Source organism: Podarcis melisellensis (genome assembly GCF_964234715.1).
Source record: "Podarcis melisellensis genome assembly, chromosome: 1".
NCBI classification, from domain to species: Eukaryota; Metazoa; Chordata; class Lepidosauria; order Squamata; family Lacertidae; genus Podarcis; species Podarcis melisellensis.
Genome location: NC_138528.1, coordinates 110,234,404 through 110,260,944, shown reverse-complemented (window position 1 = coordinate 110,260,944; position 26,541 = coordinate 110,234,404). Strand labels below are relative to the sequence as shown.

Below are 26,541 nucleotides of genomic sequence, written 5' to 3'. Positions count from 1 at the left end.
TGTTTGAAGATGAAGAAGAATCTGGGAGAGACCTGACCCAGCTGGAATAATAAAATCAACCTTTTGTTTAGGTATTTTCTGTAATGGGTGGAAACAACTATCAGACCATGAAATACCAGAGACTTTCCATCTTTGTGAATCTGAGAGAATGCAGATCAACCATATTTAGAATGAAAAGACTACGTCAGGTGCTTCCTGAAGGGACATTTCCCTTGTAATAAAACAGGCTTAGCAGGAGAGAGGGAGGGATGGAGAGAGAAGCATTTCATTGTAGTCAATAGAATATGTTGTTGTGTGTGAGTCTATGGTGTCCACAATAGTTTCTCTGGTTTGCAATTGGGCCCATGGGCCTCAAAAGATTGCCAATCCCTAGGGTATCATATAAAAGTTATGCCTTGCCAAGGAGACCAAGCCAGGTAGGGGAGGGACAACCTACCCACAAAATAGAGGGAAGATATTACCTGGGAATCATCCCTGACAACAGCTGAAAAGCCACAGGTAGAGGCTTAATGAAGGGACAGCACTGATGTTATAGCTAGGAATACAAGCAAAATCTTACCGCCCCGGTTAAAAGAAACTAAACTAAACTAAACTAAACTTGTGAGAGCATTAAGGAAAGGTCAGAATTTCATAGAAATGAAAAAGATTTCTAAATATTGAAGAAGAAAAATGGAAAAACTTTGGAAACTCTTAAACTGTTCTCTTGATTCAAGAAGAAGCCAGTAGGCCCTAAATCAGCCTTCCACATCCTGGCCTTTCTGATGCATAGGAGCCAACTCCTAGGGGGTGTGGTTCCTTTGCCCCCCGAATAAAATATCTGAGGGGACTGGGCCTCCCAAAGTTGATGGGCACTGCCATTCAAATGGTTTGTGCTCTCTGCATCTTATGATCAGTTATGTGGGGCAGGGCTTACCTGGGGGCCCAAATATATTATTCAAGTTGGCACCCTTGTTCTGATGTTCTAGGACTCCAGCTTTCATGGTCATGCTGATGAATCTTTCAAATTCTTCTCAATTTGCACTGGCGATCAGCATTTGCCATTTTGGTCACCCTCTTTTTTAAAGGCACACTTTAAATTATGTGATAGCTGAAAAGTCGGTACCTGATGTGTCCAAATGATGAACCACTAATCCCTGCCAAAAACACTAAAGTGTCATCGGCTGGATAAGCTACTTCACATTCACGTTACAGAGTATTCCTTTCAGAGGTGAAAAATGTCCGTGGACCAGCATGGGAAGAATATCTGCAGTCTTGAATTTTATTTTCATCTCCAATGGAAGTGTGACCAGTTGGAGGCCCATAATCACTCCTTAACATTTACTCCCTGTTCTCTCTGAATACGTTTACAGCATAGTTTCATCTGTCACTCATGGCTACTAAATGCACACCTCTATAACGCTTAACATGCACCTCTAAAAGAATTGTGGTACTTCACCATCTGCAGTCCCATTAACAGTTTTATACAATGCTGAAAGAAACAGGTGTTTGATCACTTGGCTGATCTTTGGAGAAATGTTCCGAACAGCAGTAGCTCATCATCTGTGGCAAAACACATCATTACAGATGGACTCGGAACCGCTGATGTTATAATGTAGTTGGTAGAGAGAGGATGATCAATGTGCTCTGAAACACAGCAGAAGCTTAGCCAAGGGTTTATCCAGCAGACGTTTATCCGAGAATAAACTAATAGGATTAATGGGAAATATTCATGTTTTCTCATAGAGTATGTGGAAAGCACAGTAAAGAATTAAAGCTATAGTATTACAAAAATGTTTTGTTCGGGATAGATTTGACATTTTGTTCAAGCAACATATTTATTGTCTGAAAGTGTGGCGCTTGCCTGAGATCCTTTAACTTCACTTACACAATTATGACAAAAATATTCAGGAAAACAGTTTAGGGAAATCGGACGATTCTCTACAGCTCTTTAAGCTGTAAGGGCTCGTTCAAATATCACATCCTTCCGCCCACTCCCCCGATTCTGTTTTTCTGTATGCAGTTTTGTGTTTTCTGTTCAGGTATGTACCATCATCATATCTCACAATGTGATCAGGGGTTTTGAAGTCACTGTAGAGTGAAAGCTACAAGCCCACACACATGGATAAAATAAATGCACTGGTTTCACATAATAGAAATACCCTGTCTCTGATAACAGAAGTAGTAGTAGTAATAATAATGGTAAACAGTTAAATGTAAGGAGATACAGTGGTACCTCGAGTTGCAAACACCTCAGGCAGTGACGGAGTTTCATGCTCTGGCACTGGGGGGCGGAGAGCAGGCGGGGTGAGGCTGGCATACGTCCCGGGGGCATGGCACACCGCCCACAGGGGTGTGGTGTGTGTCCTGGGGCATTTCAAAATGAAACATTCCCTAGATCCAGAAATGAATCTGTCTCAATTTTGCACGTTACAATTTTACCCTTAATTCCATTCCTTTCTGCATTAATCTGCATTAACGAAACCTTTAAATGTGTATTTTAATAATGAACATTTTTCTCTCTCAAACTACATATTCAGATTTGTATTTTTGATTTAAATATGCATTCAGGTGTTTGTGTTTTTAGATCCCAAAATATATACTTAAGAATGCAATCTTTAACGGGTGGGGATTGAGGAAAGTTGATGCTTTGATACTTTGGCCCTTATAAGTGTTTAACTTCAGACAGATTTGCTTTCTACAGTGGTACCTCAGGTTAAGAACTTAATTTGTTCTGGAGGTTTGTTCTTAACCTGAAACTGTTCTTAACCTGAAGTACCACTTTAGCTAATGGGGCCTCCCACTGCTGCCGTGCCGCCGTGGCACGATTTCTGTTCACATCCTGAAGCAAAGTTCTTAACCAAGCTACTATTTCTGGATTAGCCGAGACTGTAACCTGAAGTGTCTGAAACCTGAAGCGTCTGTAACCCGAGGTACCATTGTATTTGTAAATGACAGGGATGTCAGTTGTAACTAGGTTCCATTCAACCCAGTGGAGCAGATTTACAGCTAATATGTCCCACAGCCAGCCCAATACATTTTGGCACATAAATGGTGCCCCTTCTCTGCCAGGGAAGAAGGGGAAAGTGAAGATCTACATTAGGAATAAGGGAGGAATAAAGATCTACATCAGGACCTGCTGTCTCTGGATCCTGCGACCTGGGGCAGTTGTCTCACCTTGCCACATGGATGGGACGGCCCTATACATTGGTTCAATGGGATTTACTGTACTCCCAAAAAATGTTCATAGGACTGTAGGACTTGCTAATATCAGCACAAACAAGGACAAAACATGAATGTTCACTCTGTTTTAAGCTGGGAATTACTATTTTTGTTTTTTAAGAGAAACACCTTTCAGTTAAAATCTTTTGCTTTTCTGAAGAAGAAATATTTTTCATGGGTGGTGCTTTATGAATAACTAATGCCTGCCATATTCAGATTATAGCAATCAGATACACAGCTCATGCAAAAATCTTTTCATATAAAACTGATGGGGGGGGGAATTAAAGTCCCATTGACATTGACAGTTAAAGGGCATTCTTCTTCCAGGTTTCCAGATCCCTCTCTATCAATGCCAAGGCACACTATGAAGTCTCTGGGGCTTATGCTGCAGTTTGTTAGCTATTCAGAATAAAGAATATGGAAATATTTAGAGTTTATGGTTAGCAAATTAATAATCACATAATTATTCAAGTACTCATCTGAGGAACTGAGTGACATGGAAATAGCTTCCTTCAAATGAAGGGCTTTCTGCTGCTTCACTCTCTGCCAATTCAGTGTTTATCTGATTTGGAAATCAGAGAGAGTTCTGTTTAAGAATTGTTCACTGATGTGGCTTGCAAGGAACCATACGCCCATGGAAGTCTCCTTTCCGCTCCTGCATCCCCTGTTTGAAGACAAAACATGTGTAAAAAAAAAAGGTCTCAAAAAAAGACCAAAGAGGATCTTAACTGAGCAGACTTTTTTTTAAAAAAAAAAGTGGGGATTGGGAGAAAGACTGAACCACCACATATAAGCCTGGTTCCAGCCACATAGTGAAAGCTGATTAGCAACAAATTTTAACAAGCGTCTTCCACATGGTCATCCAAATATAGACAATAGCTCCAAATAATCAAAAGTTCTTGTTCGTCCCATTCTACCATGACAGACACATAGCTAGACGATCAATATGCCACTTATCATACAGCTTTGAGTGGCTTTTTGTTGTAGTGGTTTTACAATCAAGTGGTATATAATTTTTATGAAAACAAATCCACGAAAAGCTGTTTCCAGGCTGTTAGGTTGATTTATAGCCATTTGAATATAGGAGTATTCACCAGGCTTAATTTTCCATTGTAACTGCAGTACAGTATAATTTATTTTCCTTGCATTCCAGGAAACTAACTCTTGCAAAAAGATCAAAGTTACTGTTATCTACCAACTAAAATTCACACACACAATATAAAGCTTTGTGACCTGCTTTGTTCAGTTGATGAAACATTTTTCTTTATTGGTGTGGCAAATCAACCTAGTTACCAGTGGCATACTAGGTGCTGACAAACCATTAACCTAAAAGTGGCAATAGTTTTTCACGTTGCAATTAGTTACGGTGACTGATATGGATCAAACATCGGCCTGTCAGCTGTCCTAGATTATGAATGCAAGTCATCTCTCCACACACCCCCAGTCCTCCCTCAGTCATGGCAATTCATTAGTTCTGCTGTTCAAGAGCAGCTGTACCATTTGAGATGTAATTTATTCAGATTCCCTCAATATTATTGCTGAAGCGTGAGAAGATAAGTGATTTGATGAGGCTATGTATTTACTGTCAGATAATATTATAGGTTGAGTGTGTGGTCAGAAGCGATAGTTTCTAATTTTTAATAAAATAAAAATAAAAAATGCACTTTTTAAGGCGAAAGAGGAAGCATAGGATAAAAATCATCGAACATGTCAGTCATGTCATTTATGGTTATTCGGAGAGCACTCCAAAAGGAACCATTGTCAACCTCATTACAATTTCACCTTGCCATCCCTACATATTGATAATTTTTGTAAAAACCAGCCTTGCTAGTTAAGTAGAAATGTTCAGGGGAACAGAAGGATTGTAATATGCTTCATCTGGTCAACATGAAAATAGGGGCGCATGCTGCACAAAACTACCTTCGCGGGAGGGAGTGGAGCAGCTTAAGTACCTTGGTGAAAAGGTAAAGGTAAAGGACAGTTAAGTCCAGTCGCAAACAATTCTGGGGTTGTGGTGCTCATCTCGCTTTACAGGCTGAGGGAGCCAGAGTTTTTCCACTCCACAGACAGTTTTTCCAGGTCATGTGGCCAGCATGATTAAGCGGCTTCTGGCACAACGGAACACCAACACCAGAGCAGCGCACGGAAACACCGTTTACCTTCCTGCTGGATTGGTACTTATTTATCTACTTGCACTTTTTAGCATGCTTTCAAACTGCTAGGTTGGTAGGAGCTGGGACCGAGCAATGGGAGCTCACTCCATCACGGGGATTCGAACCGCCAACCTTCCAATAGGCAAGCCCTAGGCTCAGTGGTTTGCACCACAGCGCCACCCATTTCCCAAGTACCTTGGTAATAGAGGGCTTTTTGCATGGTCTGTATACAGTGGTACCTCGGGTTAATTCATTTTGGTGGTCCGTTCTTAACCTGAAACTGTTCTTAACCTGAGGTACCACTTTAGCTAATGGGGCCTCCCGCTGCCGCCGCGCCACCAGCACACGATTTCTGTTCTCATCCTGAAGCAAAGTTCTTAACCCAAGGTACTATTTCTGGGTTAGCAGAGTCTGTAACCTGAAGCGTCTGCAACCCGAGGTACCACTGTATATGTGTGCAACATTGTAGAATTGGACTATCCAAAAGCGTAGAAGACACTTGGGATTGTACAAACTGCCAAACTGCGACATAAGCAAATTTTGCCCAAAGCAAGACATCTGCAGGTTCTTCCTTGGCTGAAATATCCAAGGGACTTTAAGGAGAGCAAAAAGTGTTGGCATAAGTCCAATGAAACCTCTTAGGACAGTTCTGCATGTCATGGAGCTATGCTATCAGGTCATAAAACTGTGTCACAGAAAACCTCTTGAAGTCAAGAAAGGATACCATGAAGCTTTTGGTAAGAATAAAGAAGAGTTAGGGATGGATGGCTCAGCCTATTCCCCTGTCCATGTCAGTTTCACATGTATTGATTCATAAATCTGTCCTATTTCTGCATTAGTCTGCAGAATAAATACACAAATCTACACACAACTTCTGATTTAGATGTATATTTTGAGGCGTGTTTTATCTTAAATGATTTTATCCTAAAATATGCACTTTTCATGCATTCTGGTACTTTCATTTTCTTTAGCTAAGAAATGCATCACCAGATTTGGAGAAATATGGGTGCCAATAAATAGCTGTGTATCAGTCCACTCATTCAGTCAAGAGATGTGGATCACATCTGTTTATATCAAAAATTGTGAAGGATTTCTTATTCTAGCTACCCCAATCCCAGCCATATTTCTGTAGCAGAGTATCATTGCATTTCCCTTACTGCTACAAGCTGCCAAAGACAATGTCTTCCCCCAGCCATTTTGAGTGTTTTCCCAATCCAGGAAATGAAGCCATGGTTTGACATTGGCTTGATATAGGGTTGTCATATTTCAAGAAGTAAAAATGTGGACACAGTTGCTCAGCTTTTGGGGGGTGATTGTCCAGAGTTGTTGAGCTTTCTTCGAGTCATCATCCAAAGTTGTTGAACTTTTTTCCAGCGATCAGGAGCAGGGGGCAGCGGGGTGGCAAGCGGGCTGGAGGCAACCTCTCCACAGTGCTTCCACTTCTGCCAGGGAAAATACAAAACCTGGACATTAAATATTAAATTAAAAATTCCCACAGGGTGACCATGTTAGTCCACACCCCCTGGACATCACCAGAATTTTCCTGTATATATGGCAACCCTACTTGATAGGCTGGCTTATTCAGAAGGCACAAGCATAGTTCTCCAATTCATATGTTAAGGGAAGCTATGGCTTATTGTGGCCTCTTTCCTTGTTTGTCCTACTTGCACAAAAGGAGAAGGAAAACGATTGCATGCAGATGTATGAAGTTCATTCGTATCTCAGCCTATTAAGCCAAAACCTGATCACCTGAATGCAGCCAATGTCACTAAAAATACCATTTGCACCTTAGCCAGGTTTGTATCCTTATGGTTTCCCCGTGGTTTCTTACAATTTGTGAAATTAGGGGCAAAAAGAAGTATGTTTGTCGTATTGCTTTGATTTAAACCAGATTCTTCCCCTGTGTTACATCATTCAAGCTGACATGGAAATTAAGTGACCCAGACTGCACTTATTTATCTAGGAATGAAATGTCAGGAACACTAATATCTTCTTCATGGTTTTAAATCTGATATCCTTATGCTCACACTGACTTTTGCACTTTAATTTGCTGTTTTAGCGCACGCAGCAGTCCCTGGCAATGTGTGTCTGCTCTTGGATACAGGCCAACTATACTTAAAATATGTTTGAAGAGTAAAAATTAGCAGGCTGCCTTATGCTTTAAAGAAAAAACCTTTTCACTAATACTGGAATAAGTCATTTCACACTTTCAAAAGGAAACCGGAGGTTTCTTTGCACTTTCTGACTTCAACATATTGTTGTGAATTTGGTGTGTGTGGGTGCTGGATTCCTCTAATCTCTAGATCCAGCAAGTGTTGAAAGCTAATCAAGTCAGGCTAGCTTCCTGAACCCCTGGATGAAGCAAGTCCTAAAATATAAGCCAGGTTAGCTTCCTGATGAGGTAATCGCCTGGGTGATGAGCCATTCAGGGAAAGAAAGAAAAAGGAGGACTCAGTGTGAGATGGCAAATGGGTGGGGCCCCTCCTTCTGAGATACTTGGAAGGAGAAAGCCTTGCAAGTTTAGAGCAGAGTTAGCAGTGATGTGACTGAGAAGTAAAGCAGCAAGCTGGAGAGAAAGTTAGAGCACCATATTTGATTTTGCATGAACCTAAAGCTACAGCTGTGGGAGAAACAAGACCCTTTGGGGTGTTAATGCTGTGAACCCCTCTATCATAGGCTCAGGTTGTATATATAGCACATATATATATATAATAAAGATGCAACAGTCTCATTTCTCAGCACTGTGCCTTATTTCCCAAAGGAAGCCACAAACCCCTGGAATGTCACACCTCTCAGAGGTTGGGGTGAGATGCAACAGTATTATGGACACCTGCGAATCACTAGTTTTACACACATGCATACTCACCTCCATTACAGATGGGGAAACCTATGCTGAAATCCTACAAATAAGATGGTGTTTTATTTATAGGCATAGTGGGGAGAATGAATATTGCAGAGACTGTTGCTCATCCATTGCCATCTTCATTTGTTCCAGGAATGAAAGGTGACAATTCATTTTATATTCCTATGGTGAAATCGGATGTGGTTTCATTTGAGTTCCTGATATTTATCCATAAAAAGATGCTAATGAAAACATGAATCACCCAATGGAGATGATTTTGAGAGAGAAATTCAGAATGAACTTCTAGAGAATGAGAAGTTGGCTCTTACTATTCAGCTGTAACACATTTTGTGTGTGTGTGTGTGTGTGTGTGTGTAAATTCAAAGTGGCTAACCATCACAAGAGAACAATTTTAATAAAATATAAAACAATCCTTAATTCAACCCAAATCACAAAACATTAGCTTAAAAAACCCACGACCATGGTAATGATTACAGAGCAGTCATTAGAATTAAAATTAAATTAAATTATTTAAATTTTAATTAATTAAATTTAAAATTAATTAAAAGGAGGAAATAATAGGCCAAAGGCCTTTATAAACAACCATGTATTCACCAGTCATGCCTGCCTCAAACATGGACAATACATATCATATGGAATATAGCCTTTATGGAGAAGCTAACAAAGCAGCTTAGAGTGCTTGGGAACAAAAAAGAAGATAATTTTTGGTACATGTTTATATGGTATATGTTTATTTAGTACACTGTAAAGGATAGTGTTGCCTCCTTGCCACCAATCTGTTAAGACATAGAGTAGAATACCCCTAACTGAAGTAATCAGATCTAAACTATTCACTGTATGTTTTCCTGTATTATTTATACTGTATAGGCATGAAATGTTTCTTGAGGGGTGGGGTATATGGAAATTGTTTATTATGTGTATTTTTAGAAAAAGAAAAGGGGGGTGTAAAAGGATAGTTACTCTTCCTGTTCCATATACAGAAACCAACTGAAGCATATCTGAATCCAGTCAGCGCTTGGGTGGGTAATCACATGGGGCCTACATTGGACACTGCCCTGGGTTTTATGGTGGAAGAAAGGCAGGATATAAATGGGGGGGGGAGCAAACGAGCAAATATCAAGAACTGCTCAACAGACTCCTAGATGACAGGCTGAAAATGAAAACAAAGATAAATCAACCTCTTCGCACAAGAAGGTTGCCCAAAGGGGAAGAAAATGTGGGTGGGTTGGAAGTAGGACTCTGAGTAATAAAGAGAATTTCTATCAAAGATGCCATCACTTCAAACGTTGCCAGAACCCATCTAAATATTCCAGTCGTATTGGAACAATGTGTTTTGTTTAAGTGTCTGACAAACGCTAACTAACTAATACCAAATGACAGGTGGTTGCTTTTATGTATTTCACAAAAGGCACAGTTTTGCATAACACTGCTTAGGCTGGCGAAAATATTTCCAGTGGACAATGTTTTATTGATGGAGCTGATGGCTTTTTCTTTCACTTCCCTGTTTCGGAATAGATCAATCAGCTGCTAAAATCAGATAGTTTAGATCATGACTCTTTCGCTGGGGATGAGTCATGGGTCCATCGCCATAAATGATGGACAAGTGAGCAGTCATGTTGTTTGCTGCATTCGCCACCGATGGAATTGTATTGGGCAGCTAAAAGACCAGCCCCTCCAGGCTAGCTTTTCCATTGGGAATGATCTTCATCTCTTTGGACTAGCTGCTTAACACGTCTAGAGAAAAACGTTTTGCTGACATTCCGTTTGCTTCCCTGTAGGAGCCTCCTAACTAAATTAAAATGCATGTCATCCTTGAAGGTGCTTGGGAAACATGAGGGAAGGGTGGAGGGAGAGAGAGAGAGAGAGAGAGAGAGAGAGAGAGAGAGAGAGAGAGAGAGAGAGAGAGAGAGAGAGAAGCAATGAAGATATATAATCTATCTATCATCTATCTATCTATCTGAAACATACAGTAGGAATTCAGCTTGTTAAATGGACTTCTTAAGAATTAGGGAACAGAAGTGAAATTAATGATGGTTCTTAGAAACATCTGTTAACATATGGATAGCACTAAGCGACTCTGGGGACAAAGTTCCTTTTTACATTAAGACATGGGTGAAATGCTTAGAATAAAGAGCACCTCATGTACTTTAATCAGGACTAAATATACTATAGATCTAAGAAGAGATCACTCAGGTGAACGTTTTTAGGGAACACCTTTTTTACCTCTTCCAAATTAACTTCCAGCATCGCCCTTAGAATAATGTGAAAGGATAATGACACCCTTTGGCATCAAGCAAGGAGCAGAAGTCGTCACCACCACCAATAGGATTCTTTGTCTCTGAGGATTTTCTCTGAGCTTCTTCTACTATATCTCACTTGGTTTCTAAGGGAGACCCTCAAAGGCACTAGCTGAACAGTTCACTGTGCTGACAAGCTAGTCTAGAATACTGATGGACTCAGGCCACCCCACCCATTAAGTAAAGTGAGGCAGTTGCTTCAAGCAGCTGATTTTGGGTGTCAGGAAAAGGCAATGTTTTCATTTTAAAAAAACTGTGACTGATGTTATTTTTACTGCAAGAAAGTTATTGAAGAAGTGCTTGTCATATTTTCTGTCTGCTTTTATACTACGTAGCTTGACTAGGGAGGACACCATTTGCTGCTACACCCCAGTCAGCAAAATGTGTTGAGTTAACCATGCGCCAGCTCTTTTCATTGGGAACAAATGTGAGGAACAATGATCCCCAACAGCAACCTTCCATTCATATACAATGAAATATTTCAGAGATGGGAAACCCACCAGACATTGAAGGACTCCAACTCCCATCAGCCAGTGTTCGGGGATGATGAGAGTTGTGGTCTAATAACCCGGGAGGGGGCACAGGTTTCCCATCCCTGCTTTAGGTGAACGAGGCAGGGATAAAATACAGCTGCCCAGTTACAGAACATTGGCACCGGAAAGTCTGGCATGATGTATTATATGAACACACAAGCACATTTGTTAATTTCAGAAGTACAACAAAGGATTGTGCATGAATCCCAATGATATGCCTCAATATAACCTGCTTTTATATCAAACGATATATATAGAAAAAGAGAGATTCTATACCATTTCTGTATGACCAACAAACAGCTCACTCCAAAGAAGCTGATTTTGTTAAAGAACATGTCATTACAGTACATTTAAAAACAAGGTGTTGCCTCAATCCTTTAATATTTGCATGACTTCAGTTGTAAAGCCAGCAAGAATTTTTACGAATCTCTGCTGGGAGAATCAAATCACCAGGCAAACCATGCATCCCTGATTGCTTTCTGCAACCTTTGCTACTACATTTACTGTTTGCTCATCCCACCCAAGTATTTTGATCTTCTGAAACCACTGCTTCACATAATGCCCTTATGCTTGACATTTGTTCAGTACTGAGACCAGCTTTGCAGATTAATCTTTTAAGGCACTGGGCAAACTCATTGTATTATTTTACTTATCCCAAGGTGGCAGGTGGGGATGGGGGTTACTCAGAGAAATGCTACAAGAGAAAGCATCATGCCATGCCAACATATCCTCCCTGCATATGTGTTGGATTACAACTCTCATAACCACCAGCCAGCATCAACCATGTCTGATGGGAGCTGTAGTCAGGAACACCTAGAAGTTACCAGCTACACCTTTGTCATTAGGATGTTTTCCTATGCTATGCACATTTTAGTTCTTGTTTGGGGGATGAGCATTTCCAATGCGGGGGAGTGCAGTGGCAGTGACTAGAGGAGGGCAACCAAGATGATCAGGGGTCTGGAAACCAAGCCTTATGAGGAACGGTTGAAGGAGCTGTGAATGCTTAGCCTGGAAAAGAGGAGACCAAGAGGACATATGACAGCCATCTTCAAATATCTTAAGAGCTGTCACATGGAAGAGGGGACAAGCTTGTTTTCTCCTGCTCTTTAGGATAAGACTCCAACCTATGGCTTCAAGTTACAAGAAAGGAGATTCCGACAGTAAGAGCTGTTCAATAGTGGAATGAGCTCCCTCAGGAGGTTGTGGGCTCTTCTCTCTTGGAGGTTTTTAAGCAGAGGTTGGATGACCATCTGTCATGGATGCTTCAGTTGAGATTCCTGTATTGGAGGGGGTTGGACTAGATGGCTCTTGGGTTTCGTTCCAACTCTATGATTCTATGTTAGGATGTGTGACAAAGCATTGTCTAAGTGTGCAGGATGAACAAGGCTCCTAACACTGCTGCCAACCTAGATCTCTTTCCAAGCATTCCCCTCACAAGATTATTACAAGTCCCTTGTAGGTGTTCTCACCTCATGTGACTACAATCCCATGCAGGGGACAGAGTGGGCTTGTTCACTACACAAGTTTCTTCACTGTGCTCAGATTAGTGCCTCCCCCACCCCCAGCAGTCCATGTGTTATGGAGGAAGTTTCAAAGGAGGAGTCTTCTCTGCATGGATAGACAACCTGCATGAGTTTGGACTTATCAACACTTAGCTTTTGCCCCATTCTCTCCAGGCACAAATTCATGCATTAATACTCTGTGCCCAAGCATTTGGCATGCCTATGGGTGCCCAACTGACAATTCCTGATGTATGCTTCTAGGATAGTAACTGTCACAACAGGGAAACAAGAGATGTAGGCTAAAGGAAGGAGCATGCATTCATTTCATGGGAAAGAAAAGTTTGTAGTTAAGTATTCCTCTGGAGTGGCAATCTGAGATTAATGATAATACACCCCAGGTATGGCCTGGTACTTCGTCTTGTAATGTCACATCATCGTGTAGCCATTCAGCATTAAATGTGCTCTGTATATATCACAGCTGACAACTGAACTAGCATTGATTAACTCATATATCCTGTTTGAATCTTAAAAATATTTATAGTGTATACAAATTATTTTTAGATCTAATTTAGAGGGAAAGGGGTGTTTTTTGATGTGTGGAAACCACTGAGGCTCCAAAGCAAACCCCAGAGTTGATGAATATTTATTGGTGATGTGACCTGGTATGCTATCAGGATTGATTTGCTAAAATAAAACGATGAATAGGCAGGCAGTAGCTGCCGCTATTTAATCCAGAGACGATTTGGAAACAACGGCACAGATTTCTTCCCACGTGCTGAGTTCTTCAGGCTTTTCAAATAAGGCAGAAGCATTTGTGGAAATAGAGGACTGGACTGTAGTTGCAGATTCCTTATCCTTATTCTGACCTGATCAGTGTTAGAGGGCTTTCCAAATTTAGCACCATTATGCATTATATTGTCAAACAGCTATAACGGGGGTTGGGATACTTTTTCAAGCTGAGGGCCACATTCCTGGGGATCTTATTTGGGGAGGTACACGACAGAGGTGTGTGGGGCCAGATGCAATATTGGGCTGGGTAATTAATATGACTACCATTATGCAGATGGCTTGGCCTTTAGGTGCTCATGCACCTCCCTATCCTTCATCCAGATAAGGAAGAGACATGATCAGAGTTCAAGGACACATTTCATCCAGCCAAAAGCACTCAAGGAGGTATGAAGAAGAGCCAGTGAGGGGTGTGGCTTGGAAGGGAATGTCGTCTGGGTTGAGCCTTAAGGGCCAAATAAAGAGACCTAGAGGGTTTTGTTCAGCCTAACCCCTGACCTAAAACATCCATTCAGAAAGCTTCTACAGGCTCATGTTAGCCCAGAGCTATAACTTGGAAACAAAAACATATTGGTGTTTAAAGAAGGAAGCTCTTAATCATGCTATTGGACTTTTGTTAACAGCAGCTGTCACCTCTGTTTCCTTCCTGCATCCATGTTATGAAGGGCTACTTATGGCTGCCATCCTTGCAACATAGCACTGGCTGAGCGATGACCGTCACATGAGTAAAAGCTGTCATATTAGGTTTTCTAAATATGGACACGTGGAAACCCATAATACAATGTCTTAAGCAGAAGAGACAAACCTGAGTCAGCTCCCTTCTATTAACCATAGTAGCATTTAGAGCGGCCAGATATAGGTGGGACTGCTACCAGCAGTAGGAAACCTTTGGCCTATAGGCTTATTTAGGCCCACGAGGCTTCACCATTTGGTCCATAAGGTTGTTCTGGCCATGTCAAACCCACTTGCCCTATACCTGACATAGATGACCATGCTCACTAACAGAGCAAGATGGTGAGAGCCATACCATGTTGCTTACCAAGAGGTGTGCTGCTTTTGCACATGAAGGTTGCATTAACGGTTGCAGCCAATAGCTACTGAGAGACCAGACCTCCATGAATTTGCAAAATCTTGCCATAGAAGATAAAAACCACCACCACCCAAGACAAGAGAACACTTGAAAGACAGTGTTTATTTTCGCTGTGCTGATAAAATGGAACAATCTTGCCCTTTCACAAGAAGCAGTCAAGGAAGTATCATGACTTTAATTCATTAAATAACACATGATATTCAGAAGGTACTGTAGAAAGTTCTGTTGGTAGCTGTGCATAAATTGGGCGGGGGGTTGTTTCCAACATGACTACCTAATGAAGATTAAAGTGTTTCAGATTATTTGTTTTTATTTTATCAAATTATTTTTGTGCAAAAGATTGCTGATGTTTATTATGCATACAGTATATAACGAAGCCAATATCAAAGGCAAATCTTATGGGTAGAAGTGGATGACGATAGGTGCATAGATCATGCCATTCTTAAGAAACTAATTTTTCACTCTATTTCCTTCCTGAAGTTATTTTTTATTTTTTAGAAATGAATCTTTAACTGATAATTCCTCTGGTATAATTTTGGGCTCTGGTGAACTGTTGTAAATATTCCATTCAATCAATCATGGGCATGCGTGAATTGAAGTCTTCCTTATAGAGCTGAACAGTGCCGCCATCTATGTTTGTAACTTACAGCTACCCCTTCATTTTAGAAATAAGCCCAGCTACTTGTGTAAATTAATGAGCATTAACTTATTTATTTCAATTTATATCTCACATTTCTACCTAAGGCACTCAAGGAGGTAAACAGTCAGCTTAAGAACTCAGAGTTCCCTGGGAAGAGAGATTGATAGTTCAACCACACAGGGAACTGTAGCTCTGTCCATATATCCCATGTTCCAAAGTTCAATTGTCTTTTACGACCACTGGGTGGTGACCCCACTGGACACGGTAATCCAGTCAGGCGAAAAGGGAGGCAGACTATGTTTAGGGCAGCTTTTCTAGCCCCTTCCCCTTTTTGGGGTGAGCAGAATGGATCCTAAATAGGGCTGCTCAGTCATGGATACTGCTACCGAGCTCCTCAACTGCCTCATTCCTTGAGTCAGAGCGATGGAATCTGTATCCACCACCCATGTGTCGATTCATGCCTAGGGGCTTCCAGATTTCATGGTCCTGCCCCCGCTACCATTTGCCGATTGCCATGGGACTTTTGGGGTTTGGGTTGGGTTTTTAGAAGATACCTTTGTGTTAATTTGTTTTGTGTGTGTAGATCAGTGCACGCTGACCAATGCACAGTCTTCGCAGTAAGGCTCTATTCCAATGGCATGAGTATTACAATGACTGGTAGATTCTTATCTGCTCCAGTCTTCATCTGCCTTCACAGCCATTGGAACATACCACTTGTTATCATCCGCCTGTTCTACCGTTGAGGACTTCTTGGATCATACTTTGTCTAGCTCCTGCCCTTTGACCTTACAGCCTTGGGTGACCCTGCTGGGAGTACGAGACTCCCGATGGCTTCTCTCTCCAGGGTCATAGGAACGTGCAAGCCAACGACAAGGTTTAGGTGTGAGCAAGTGTGAGCTCTTTTATACTAGTGCCTCCAATGTATGCTGTGGATATTGCCTACATGTTGATATTGCTTATGGGGATACACCAGCTGGAGTAGGCTCTGAGATGGTCTTCACCTGCCTTCCTCTTTCTTCTGGAATAACTACCAAAGGACAGTTCATAGTAGAAAGCCCTGTGAGGGGAAAGTCCAGCTCAAGCCGGCTCTGGAGTGGTCTTCACCACTTTCTCTCTCACAGAGTTCCTTACATACACTTGAATTCCGGAAGCAACTTCCTAAACTTTCTGTATCTAAAATTAATTCAGCTAACTTTTATATATCAAAGATAGTTATGTATCACCAGGGTCCAGCCTTTATAGAAGATCTATTACTGGTGGGATTCTAAATCACTATTAATGTAATGTTGAAGTACAATATAGTGTAATTCCAATTTGGGTTTGAAAGACAAATTGCAGGTACTGTACCTCATGCATTATTGCCCCTCAGGGACATAAAAATTTGCAATCCCCCCTCCACCGTACAACTACCTTCATTTAAATGTGTGTGTTTTATTGGATAGAGCACAATTTGCAATAGAAACACCATCACTTTTTATAATGCACTGACAGTCCACAATTGCATTCTTGCAGACAATGGCAGAACATATAAATAGTCTGAATATATTTACATTCATTTTAAAAGGTGTCAAAGAAGCTTCAGTCATAAAACCATAAAAGCTTAAACTATGCTGCTCTTAGCCAGTATATGTGCATATTATTTTATAGATGCACCCTGTTAGAGTAAAAAGTTAGCATTTTCCCATTTCCACTAATAATATTCAGCTCTTTTGTCATGTTAATTAATGAACATTTAGCCTCTAATATTATCTGAATAACAATCACACAGGATGATCACTTCCCACAAAGATGTAAGGACTCAGGTGGTCCATAAGGAATCATAGACATCAGTTGTTCAGTCTGAACAGTTCAGGGCTTTGCATATCAACACACCAGCCTTGAACCTGGCTCAGTAACACATAGGCAACCAATGCAGATGTTTTAGCAGAGTTGCAATATCCACATACAGCAGTTCCACATACAGCACATTGAAATAATACAGACAAGATCACCAATGAATGGATGACACTAGCCAGGCTATCCTGATCCACATATGACCAAAGCTGGTGCGCCAGAGTCTGGCAAGCACTCCTAGCTGCAGAGATCACTCTCGTGACAAACATGTATCCAGAAATAACCCCCAAACTACACACCTGCTCCTTCAGAGGGGGTGCAACCCCATCCAGAACCAGCAACTAGCTTGTCCTCTAGACTGAGGAACCCCCTACCCACAGTGAATAGGAAGGTCTGAAGGGAGTTTCTGTGCATGTTCAGCTGAACATGAATAGAAGCTTCCCTGTGATTGGGTACTGTGCATTATTAAATTTTCCTGGCTGTGTGGAATGTGTTCAGCGAATGCATTTAGAAGTCGCATTCAGATCTTCTCACACAATGCAGGAAGGTTTGAGTGAAGTGGGCACTCCCATCTGTGGAAGCAATGAGTCCAGAATCACACTATGAGAGTCTCATTTTATGGCTGGTTGGATGCATGCACAGAAGCATTACTGTTAGGGGATGGATATATGTAGCATCAGCACCTTGGATAGCTCAGTATGTAGAGCATGAGACTCTTAATCTGAGGGTTGTGGGTTTGAGTCCCATGCTGGGCAAAAAAAATCCTGCATTGTAGGAGGTTGTTCAAGATGATCCTCGTGGCCCTTTTCAACTCTACAGCTGGGTCCTCCCAATTGCACCTCATATTTCCTCTCCTCATCACATTTAATAGGATTATTCTTTGTGCACAAAGCTAATCTCATCTTCAGGAATTTGCAGGAAGGTTGGTCTGAAAATACAGTCTGTTTGATGAAGATCAATAAACTGCATAAATCTTGAGAGTCGTGCTGCATGAGCCACAGATTGAATGGCCAAGTTTCCACACAATGCACAGGATTCCGGGAAACCAATATATGAATTACATTACCATAATGTACTCTGTTAGCCAACAAAGGCCATTGAAGCTCAAACCAAAAATTGCTCTAGGCTAGGACTGACATATTCCATAGAAAGACATTATCAATAAAAAACTGCCATATTGACAGCTGGGATCTTAGGAGAATTTTTTTAACTGTGGCATCTAGCAAGAACCACCAGGCAAGGCACATATAATTAACTTATTGGATGAACTCGTAACTTATACTGCAGGTTAAGGATACTTACAAATCCCTAGGATGTGAATTTGTTATCAAGGACCAGAATCTGAAATTTGCACAATTAAAATATGCAGCCAGATGCAACAAATCCACTTCCGGAAAGAAAAGAAAAATGCTTTTAGTGGTTAGTAAAGTGAGAGGGAAACATCCTGAAAAGTGTGCAATGTAGCAAATGGTTAATGGGAAGATGTATAAACACCCTGCAAGTAAATCAGGATGTTTGTTGTTGTACAACCTCCTTCCAAACAAATCAGAATGACTGCTCAATTAACAGGATGAACCTATATTATAGTCTTCTTATAAGTTTTATTGTAAGTGCTGCAACTGGATTTTTTATGGACTGTGCCAATCCTGAATGTATTGGATCTGTGACCATTTATGCTCATTTGCTTCAGTACCAGCAAAACCTCCGCAGGATGAAGCACAATTGCCTCTGGTCTATTTTTTAGGAACTCTGCTACGGGGTTTAAGTATTTTCCTCCTCCAGCGATCGCGCGTCAGTTTCACCCACCCATAGGTGTTTCTAGTTTTGTCTGTGAAATGTTGAGTTATATGCAGAGCTCAGTGGGAGAGTGTGTGCCTTTCATGCAGAAAGCCACAGGTTTAAGTACATGCTATCAGAGCTAAAAGGATCTTCGGGAACAGCCCAGGACATTTGAAATGTGTAAAAACCCAGGGTAGGCCTATGCTGCAGTTACTTTCCTTCTCATAGTTGCTTCCATTTGCAGAACTGCCTCACTGGAAGTACAGTGGTACCTCGGGTTAAGAACTTAATTCGCTCTGGAGGTCCGTTCTTAACCTGAAACTGTTCTTAACCTGAGGTACCACTTTATCTAATGGGGCCTCCCGCTGCCACCGCCCAATTTCTGTTCTCATCCTGATGCAAAATTCTTAACCCAAAGTACTATTTCAGGGTTAGCAGAGTCTGTAACCTGAAGTGTCTGTAACCTGAAGCGTCTGTAACCCAAGGTACCACTGTATGCCCAAGTAAATAAACAGGACAGCAAAATAACCAGGGGTACAGCAAAGATCCTGTCTATCCAAGTGCCTCAATTGCTGAATGCCTGTTCTTCTGTAGCTAAAATGTCACACATTCATAGACCAGAGGAGAGGTTATCGGGAGTTTTTCGGAAGTACAAAAAATATTTGGGGGTAAAACAACAAATGGATGGAGAAATCCCCCAAAATGGCTGAATTAGGACTGAGGATGCTCTGTGAACACAGAATGCTAACTGCTGGGGAAAGAAACTAGAAAACTGGGGGTGGGAAGAGATAGGGAGAATGTGTCAGTGTTTGAAAAGGGAGAATGTGTCAGTGTTTGACCACCTTTGCCTGGTCTTCAGACCCTAGTCGGCACAAAGAATCCTTGAGAAAGAATACTTTGCAGAATGCTGCTTTTATTCTAAAAAGTCTTCTCCAATCACGACCGACAGCTTTATACATATCAAACACAACCAGCTTCCAACCAATCCAACATACAATCAATGACCACTCTGTGTGGTGTAGTGGTTAAGAGCGGTGGACTCGTAATCTGGTGAACCGGGTTCGCTTCTCTGCTCCTCCACATGCAGCTGCTGGGTGACCTTGGGCTAGTCACACTTCTCTGAAGTCTCTCAGCCTCACTCACCACACAGAGTGTTTGTTGTGGGGGAGGAAGGGAAAGGGGAACGTTAGCCGCTTTGAGACTCCTTAGGGTAGTGATAAAGCGGGATATCAAATCCAAACTCTTCTTCTATATATACAGACACATGTAGGTAAAAGGTTGCTTGAGTCATGCAGACTTTGCCCATTCATTGTAGACCGCTGACTCATGCTGACTCAGTTCCTTTTGTATTAAAGAAACAGCAGCTAATTTTAAGCCGTGACAGAATGTTAACGAATTTTTAGATGCACTGTGTGGAATGTTAATGCTAGTTTCTCACAAACCTTTCCATTCCTAAAGAGGACACAGAACACAGAACAATGGCGGACTCTTTGGGGGCACTGGGGCCCTAGCATCTTTCCAAACATGTTTTTTTGTAAAGATAAATCCTTTTAAGGCATCTAAAATGTATATCCTCCCCACACACCTCCTCAGTGAACTAGCTACCCACCATTTTAAACTGGTTGTTCAACAAGGACTCTAATTTCTGTGTTGCTTCTGAGAAAGTATGAGGGGAAGTTTGGTTGCTTCCCAAAGGTCATGATATATAGATATACGTATACCTACCTATTCGTAATACGAAATGTAAATGTAGCTTAGAGCAGCATGTATCAAAACGTGGCAAGTCCTCTGCATATCTATGTCCACAAGGACATAATTGCCGCAATGATCTCTCAGTGCAATTTTATGCTGCTCCTCTGCAGCAGATTGAAAAGGTCTGGAAATGCCAGGCAGTGAAAGCTTTTCTTTTGTCTGACACCATTTAACAAATCAAAGGACTCTTAAATTTTATGTTCTGTCTTCAGAAAAGGGGACCAGTGTGACATCTTAGAGCCAAACATCCCTTCCTATCATTTTGTTCCATTTTGAACACTGGTGTCCCCCCCCCTTTTCTTTTTTGAATCATTATCACAAATTGACAGTAAGTTATAGTACCAAGGGCAAATTACACTCCTCTAAATTATTCATTCTATTAAGGTTTGTTTGACATAATGATCAGCCAAGAGTCAAATGTCATTGGAAGGGGCACAGCATGGCATCAGATGGTTGTTCATGTGCCGGTGGATAAATGAAATCTAAGAATATTGCTAAGTATAACACAGCATTTCTTTAAAGCTGTTTCTTTTCCCCCCTGCAAATGCCCTCCTTGAAGCAGCTGTGACCCAGATCAAGCCCAGCTGGGTCTGGATCAGCAACAGCCACAGGTGATGCCGTTGGCATGGACTTTCAAATCATGCAGCAAATGATAATGCAAAATGCAAAGGGAATAGAAATGTTACCCATGTCCTAAGGTATAAAACATGATCATGTGTGCTGTTGTGTGCATGGAATCTCAGATGCAAATATAATGGCTGCTTACCCAGTCCTGGGGTGGGTGGCAGTTGCGGCCTGTCACGACTGGCCTGACACCCAGGAACAATGCTGGGCTGAGTTGCCGACAGTTGGGAAATCCCCGTGCCGGCCATGGAGAAGGGCAGGAGTCCCACTATTCCCAATTTTGAATTCCAGCTTATCCATGGGTTGGGGCTTGGTGTGGAGCAGGCTTTACTCCGATCTACCCCTTGGGTTTAAAAGGCCATAAAGCTCCCTTCAATGGAGGGCCATCCATGTAGGCCTGTGTCTAGCGATGGACCCATAACTTCCATGATTGACTCTGCCATGCCTCAGTCCTCCACCAGGAGGTTGGAAGGGATACACACCCAATGCCTAAGCCATGGGTCGGTAAACTAAGGGGCGTGGGCTGGATCAGGCCCAATTGCTCTCTGGATCCGGCCCGCAGACAGTCCTGGAATTGCCGCTTGTTTCAGCATGATCATTCGTGTTGCACCTTTTTTTGCCATTTTTTTGGGGGGTGCCATTTTTTGACATTTCCCCCCCTTCCTCCCTCACACACACCACATTGGTGTATCCTCCCTCCTCCTGGCTTCTCCCCGCCCTGTGGAGGAAGGGAGCTGGGCTTTGATTGGTGCCAGCCAATCCAAAGCCTCGCCACCCGTGTGCTGAGGCATGGCCCAGACTCACCACCCGCCCGCCGGCCTCTTAGTCCATGGCTGTGAGCCTCGTGACGGGCACATCGCGGGGCTTTGGCTGGAGCTTGGCGCGCCTGCTGGCCTCGCACCTGGCACACAGGAAAGCTGGCCTAGAAAGGAGAAGTGCTGCCACCCCCACTGGCTCCCAACCGCAGGCAGAGCGGCAGAGGAAGTAGGAAAGTAGGGGGAGGGGAGGCGCTGGGGGAAAGAGAGAGAAGCCCCTCTCCGCCGCGCACGTGCAGTCTGGCCCGCCACAAGGTCTGAGGGACAGTGAACCGGACCCCTCCTAAAAAAGTTTGCTGACCCCTGGCCTAAGCTAAATCCTACCTACATTGGGAATCAATCAAGTTGTGGTCAATTTCCCTTGCTCCTGAGGAAGGGATCACTGTGAGTAGGACTACAATGTTGAATGTGCAGCAATCAGTCCTGCTGACTCCTCAAGAATCCAGATCATGTCAGAAGAGGGCTGATGAACTATGCACATTAGACTACAAGTCCACAAGACCACATGCTAGTGGTGGGCATGGACAGAGGTAAAAGCAGGTGGGACAAGGAATGTAAATGTTATCTTTGTACAGTAGGCTAGTTTTTTCATGCAGAAACTCTGCCCCTCTGCAAAGTCCAGCCAGGTGAGCAAGAAGCACTTTTGGAGTTCAATTATACATTCCAGCACAGGGAAAACACTCAATGTAAAAACAAATAAGAATGGCGAAGAGACTCAAGGCTAGCACATTTATGCATGTTGTCCTGGAGGTGCCGGTACAAATAGTCATACCTTGGGTTAAAGTCGCTTCAGGTTGAACATTTTCAGGTTGTGTCCCGCGGCGACCCAGAAGTACGGTAACAAAACCAGTTACTTTTGGGTTTCGCCACTTGCGAATGCTCAGATGCTCAGAATGACATCACACGCATGCGCAGACGCAGCAAATCGCGACCCGTGCATGGACAGACACGGTTTGCATTCTGCTCATGATGCAAACGGGGCTCCGGAACGGATCCCGTTCGCATCCAGAGGTACCACTGTATACGTCTGGGTGTGGGCGATCGTAATAAAAAATAAGGTCAGAGGGAAATGAAAAGTATGAAGTGTGTGATGAAAGCTACTTCCAGAAAAATTAAGGAAATGTTCCCCACAAACCCCTGGGGCAGGGCTGAAATTTTTTTACCTTGACTGAATCAAGATGGCTGCTGGGACCCTCTGTTATTTACAGGGTATATAAACCTAACAGGAGCAGATGGGACTCTCTTCTGCATAGAAAAGTGTTTCATAGAAGCTTGCTTTTCCTCATTAGAAGACAGTGAATGCGCCCCACTGAAGATAAACATGCCATTTCCTTTGGCTTTCCCCAGAGATTTTATCAATATGAATGTGCTGCAATTCTGGTTCATAACAAGGAGCTCATGAAGTAGGGAGGAGCACCTGTTATCAAGACACATAGCTGAAAACAATGGAGAAGTGCTGTAAAACACAATCGCTGCTGCAGCAGAACAATAAGAAATGACAGCTTAATGGCTGCATCTTCTCTTAGAAGGGGGCTTGGAAAAAGGGCAGAAAATGGGAAGTGCGTCTTACACAGAGATATGGAGTGAGAAGCCAAAGTTGGGGATCAGGGCCATATATCATTGCTACCAAACCTAAAGCTCTCCATGTTAAAAAAAAAAAGTCAAGATGAAGAAAAATCAGAGCAACAGGACTGCAAGGGCTGCAGCAAGCAGTAAATTGCACATCCACTTTACCTCCAAAATGTCAGGCTTGCCTTCTCAACAGCAAAAGGAAGAGGTGGAATTAATAATTAAAAATGGGAGGGATTAAGTTGGGAAATCTGGAGGACTAAATGTCCCCTCACTGCCAAAAAGGAAGCACTTAATCACTGCTCCTTGTGGTTGCAAATAATCTTTGGCAGGGGGATATTGCATTGCATCAAACGTGTCGGTAGAATCCCAGAAAGGACCAAATCAATTGGCATTGTGGTGCTGGTAGGGAGGTAGTATCTGTTGCTCACCTTAACCCTTCAAAGGGGCCAAGTGTTTATTGCTCATTTTATTTGTATTTTAGAGCAAAGGTCCTTCAGTGCAGGTTCCTCTCTGCCATTTCTTACCATCCACGCTTCCCAGAATGGCTTTGGCAGGACTTGTTGAAATGCAAAACCATTGCTTCTCACCAGCCACCTTTTCTTGGCTGGGTTGTGTGTTATTGCAACACATGGGATCACCTGTTTAAACCTCTGGGATCCCACAGATCAAGGCAGTTGAATGTGACAATGAAACACCCTGAGTGGAGATGTCAGAACATTGGTGACGCCTTCTAAGATTATTCAGATTTTGATTCCATCAGTGCTCTTACACACTCCCCCAAATCATTCACATGGTGACAGGGTGAAATCTGAGCCAGAACATAATCTCTCAATGCCACTTCATTCATTCATTCATAAACATATTTACATACTGCTATATCATTAAAAAAATCCAAAGTGCTTTACAATATTATTTAGTAATTTCTCAAGTGAGACGATAACGTAGGAGTAGAAAACCTGTTTTTCAGCCTGAGGATCATATTCCCTTCTGGTGGGTGAAGTCAGAGAGAAAAATGGGTGGAGCAATGAATGCACATTTTAACTTAGCCTAGTTTTAAATAGCAAAATCACTAGGGATGTGAAGAAATGAAAGGGTGAGAGTACTGAGGACCAGAGACAGATGCCTGGAAGGTCATATGGGTCCTCTAGGTCTGATGTTCTTCACCCCGTTATGACTAGATAACTCTTGGGGTCCCTTCAAACTCTACAATTCTATGAATTCTATGAAATGAGATGGTTCCACATAGCCAGAGGTTGCAAGAAATATGTTCTTCCCACCACTCAGTGTTCTTTCTTTTAAATAATCCAGTGAAGTTCCTTTTGAAGCCTGGCCAAGCTCACATCTCTGAAGAGGCAGTTTTGAATCATAGCCATATTTTTGTACTCGGCGATGGCTACATCTCTGACTTTCATTTCCAAATATGGCCAAACTCCTGCATATGGAACTCTGTTCTCTCTTCTACCTATCAGTTACTTGTGTACGTGGAGCCTTTTCCTCCCCATACAAGGACAACCCGGAAGCATCTGCAAGTACCAATGTAATCGGAGCCTATGAATAGCCGGTGCAATTAGGATTTTAAATCCTCCGCTAAGCTCCCAAAATATGTCAGCTGAGAAAAGAAATATTGGTCAATTAGTCATATTAGTGTATTAATAAATTATATCTGCATGAATACTCAGGACATGATACTGATCGTCTCATCCCTGCCTCCACCCCGAGGAAGCAGCCTGAGCTTTGTCCCAATAAGAATTCTCTGCCACACACTGCGAAGTCCCTGGGTTGAGGATAATGACACTATGTATAACAGAAACATGCACATGCCACAGGTAACTGAGGGTAGGCTTTGGGAATGTGGCAGGAGGGCTCTTGGACCCTGTCAAATCGTCATGCCTCCCTCCCTAAGTCGTGCAGAAGCTTCCTGGGCTTTGGGAAGGAGGCACTAGGCTTTAATACTCTAATACAGTGGCTGTGGCGTTCGTATGGAGCTCCCGGTCATCTCACGGACTATTGAACCGTACACCACTAATCCGCTGCCACCAACCAGCTCCTCCCCAGTAGATCACTTAGTCTCAGTCAGGTTCTCAAATTAACAAAGAAGAGTGTAGTTTATTTCAGACACAAACAAACTTTAACTGCATTCCAAACGTTGTTACTCTTTACCTTCTTAGTCTTGTTTTATCCTGTCTCTATCTCTTCAACCTCCCCTCACACAAGAACCCACTGCACTAACTGTCTCTCCATTTCCAACTGCCTGCCATCTGCTTTTCCAACTGCCTTTCCCAACCAACCAACCCACTAAAACCAGCCAACTACCCACCAACAACTAACTCAAACCTCAGGCTAAGCCTTTATATATACAGGTAGGCTCCGCCTTTTTATATACAGTCTTTATATACAGGAAGAATCCCTGGAAAAGACCCTGATGTTGGGAAAGATGGAGGGCACAAGGAGAAGGGGACAACAGAGGATGAGATGGTTGGACAGTTTTCTCAAAGCTACCAGCATGAGTTTGACCAAACTGCGGGAGGCAGTGGAAGACAGGAGTGCCTGGCATGCTCTGGTCCATGGGGTTACGAAGAGTCGGACACAACTAAACGACTAAACAACAACAGGCTCTGCCTCCAGCTTTCCTATTGGTTTGCATATGAACCCTTTCTCTCCCCCTGTACATTTTTCAAACGAACAGGCAAACGCCACAATGGTATCTCGGGTTACAGACTCTTCAAGTTACAGATGCTTCAGATTACAGACTTTGCTAACCAAGAAATAGAACTTTGCTTTAGGATGAGAACAGAAATCGTGCAACAGTGGTGCGGCGGCAGCAGGGGTCCCCATTAGCTAAAGTGGTGCTTCAGGTTAAGAACAGTTTCAGGTTACATGCTTGGGGGCCCTGCTCTTGAATAGGATTGATTAGAGCTTTGCTCCATTGGAAGAGGGAAGCAGCCTGGTGGAGGCACTCTTTATAAGCCAGCATCACCCATGTTGTGTTGTCAGTATGGCAGCCATTTTAAGTCATCCTACATGATCAGGCAGAGATGTCTGGAGAGCCAGTGTGGTGTAGTGCACATCAGCACCTTGGAGAGCCAGTGTGGCGTAGTGGTTAA

General features: G+C 42.5%; 1 long non-coding RNA gene across 1 annotated transcript; it reads right to left on the bottom strand.

Annotated features, from left to right (window-relative positions):
• Window positions 1–3,481: 3,481 nt before the first annotated feature.
• On the bottom strand, window positions 3,482–25,776 carry LOC309363804. Its single transcript, XR_014165594.1, has 3 exons — window positions 25,598–25,776; window positions 23,029–23,301; window positions 3,482–3,862 (listed from the first exon to the last, which is right to left on the bottom strand). It is a non-coding gene; the product is annotated as an uncharacterized lncRNA (long non-coding RNA).
• Between the last annotated feature and the right edge of the window lie 765 nt (window positions 25,777–26,541).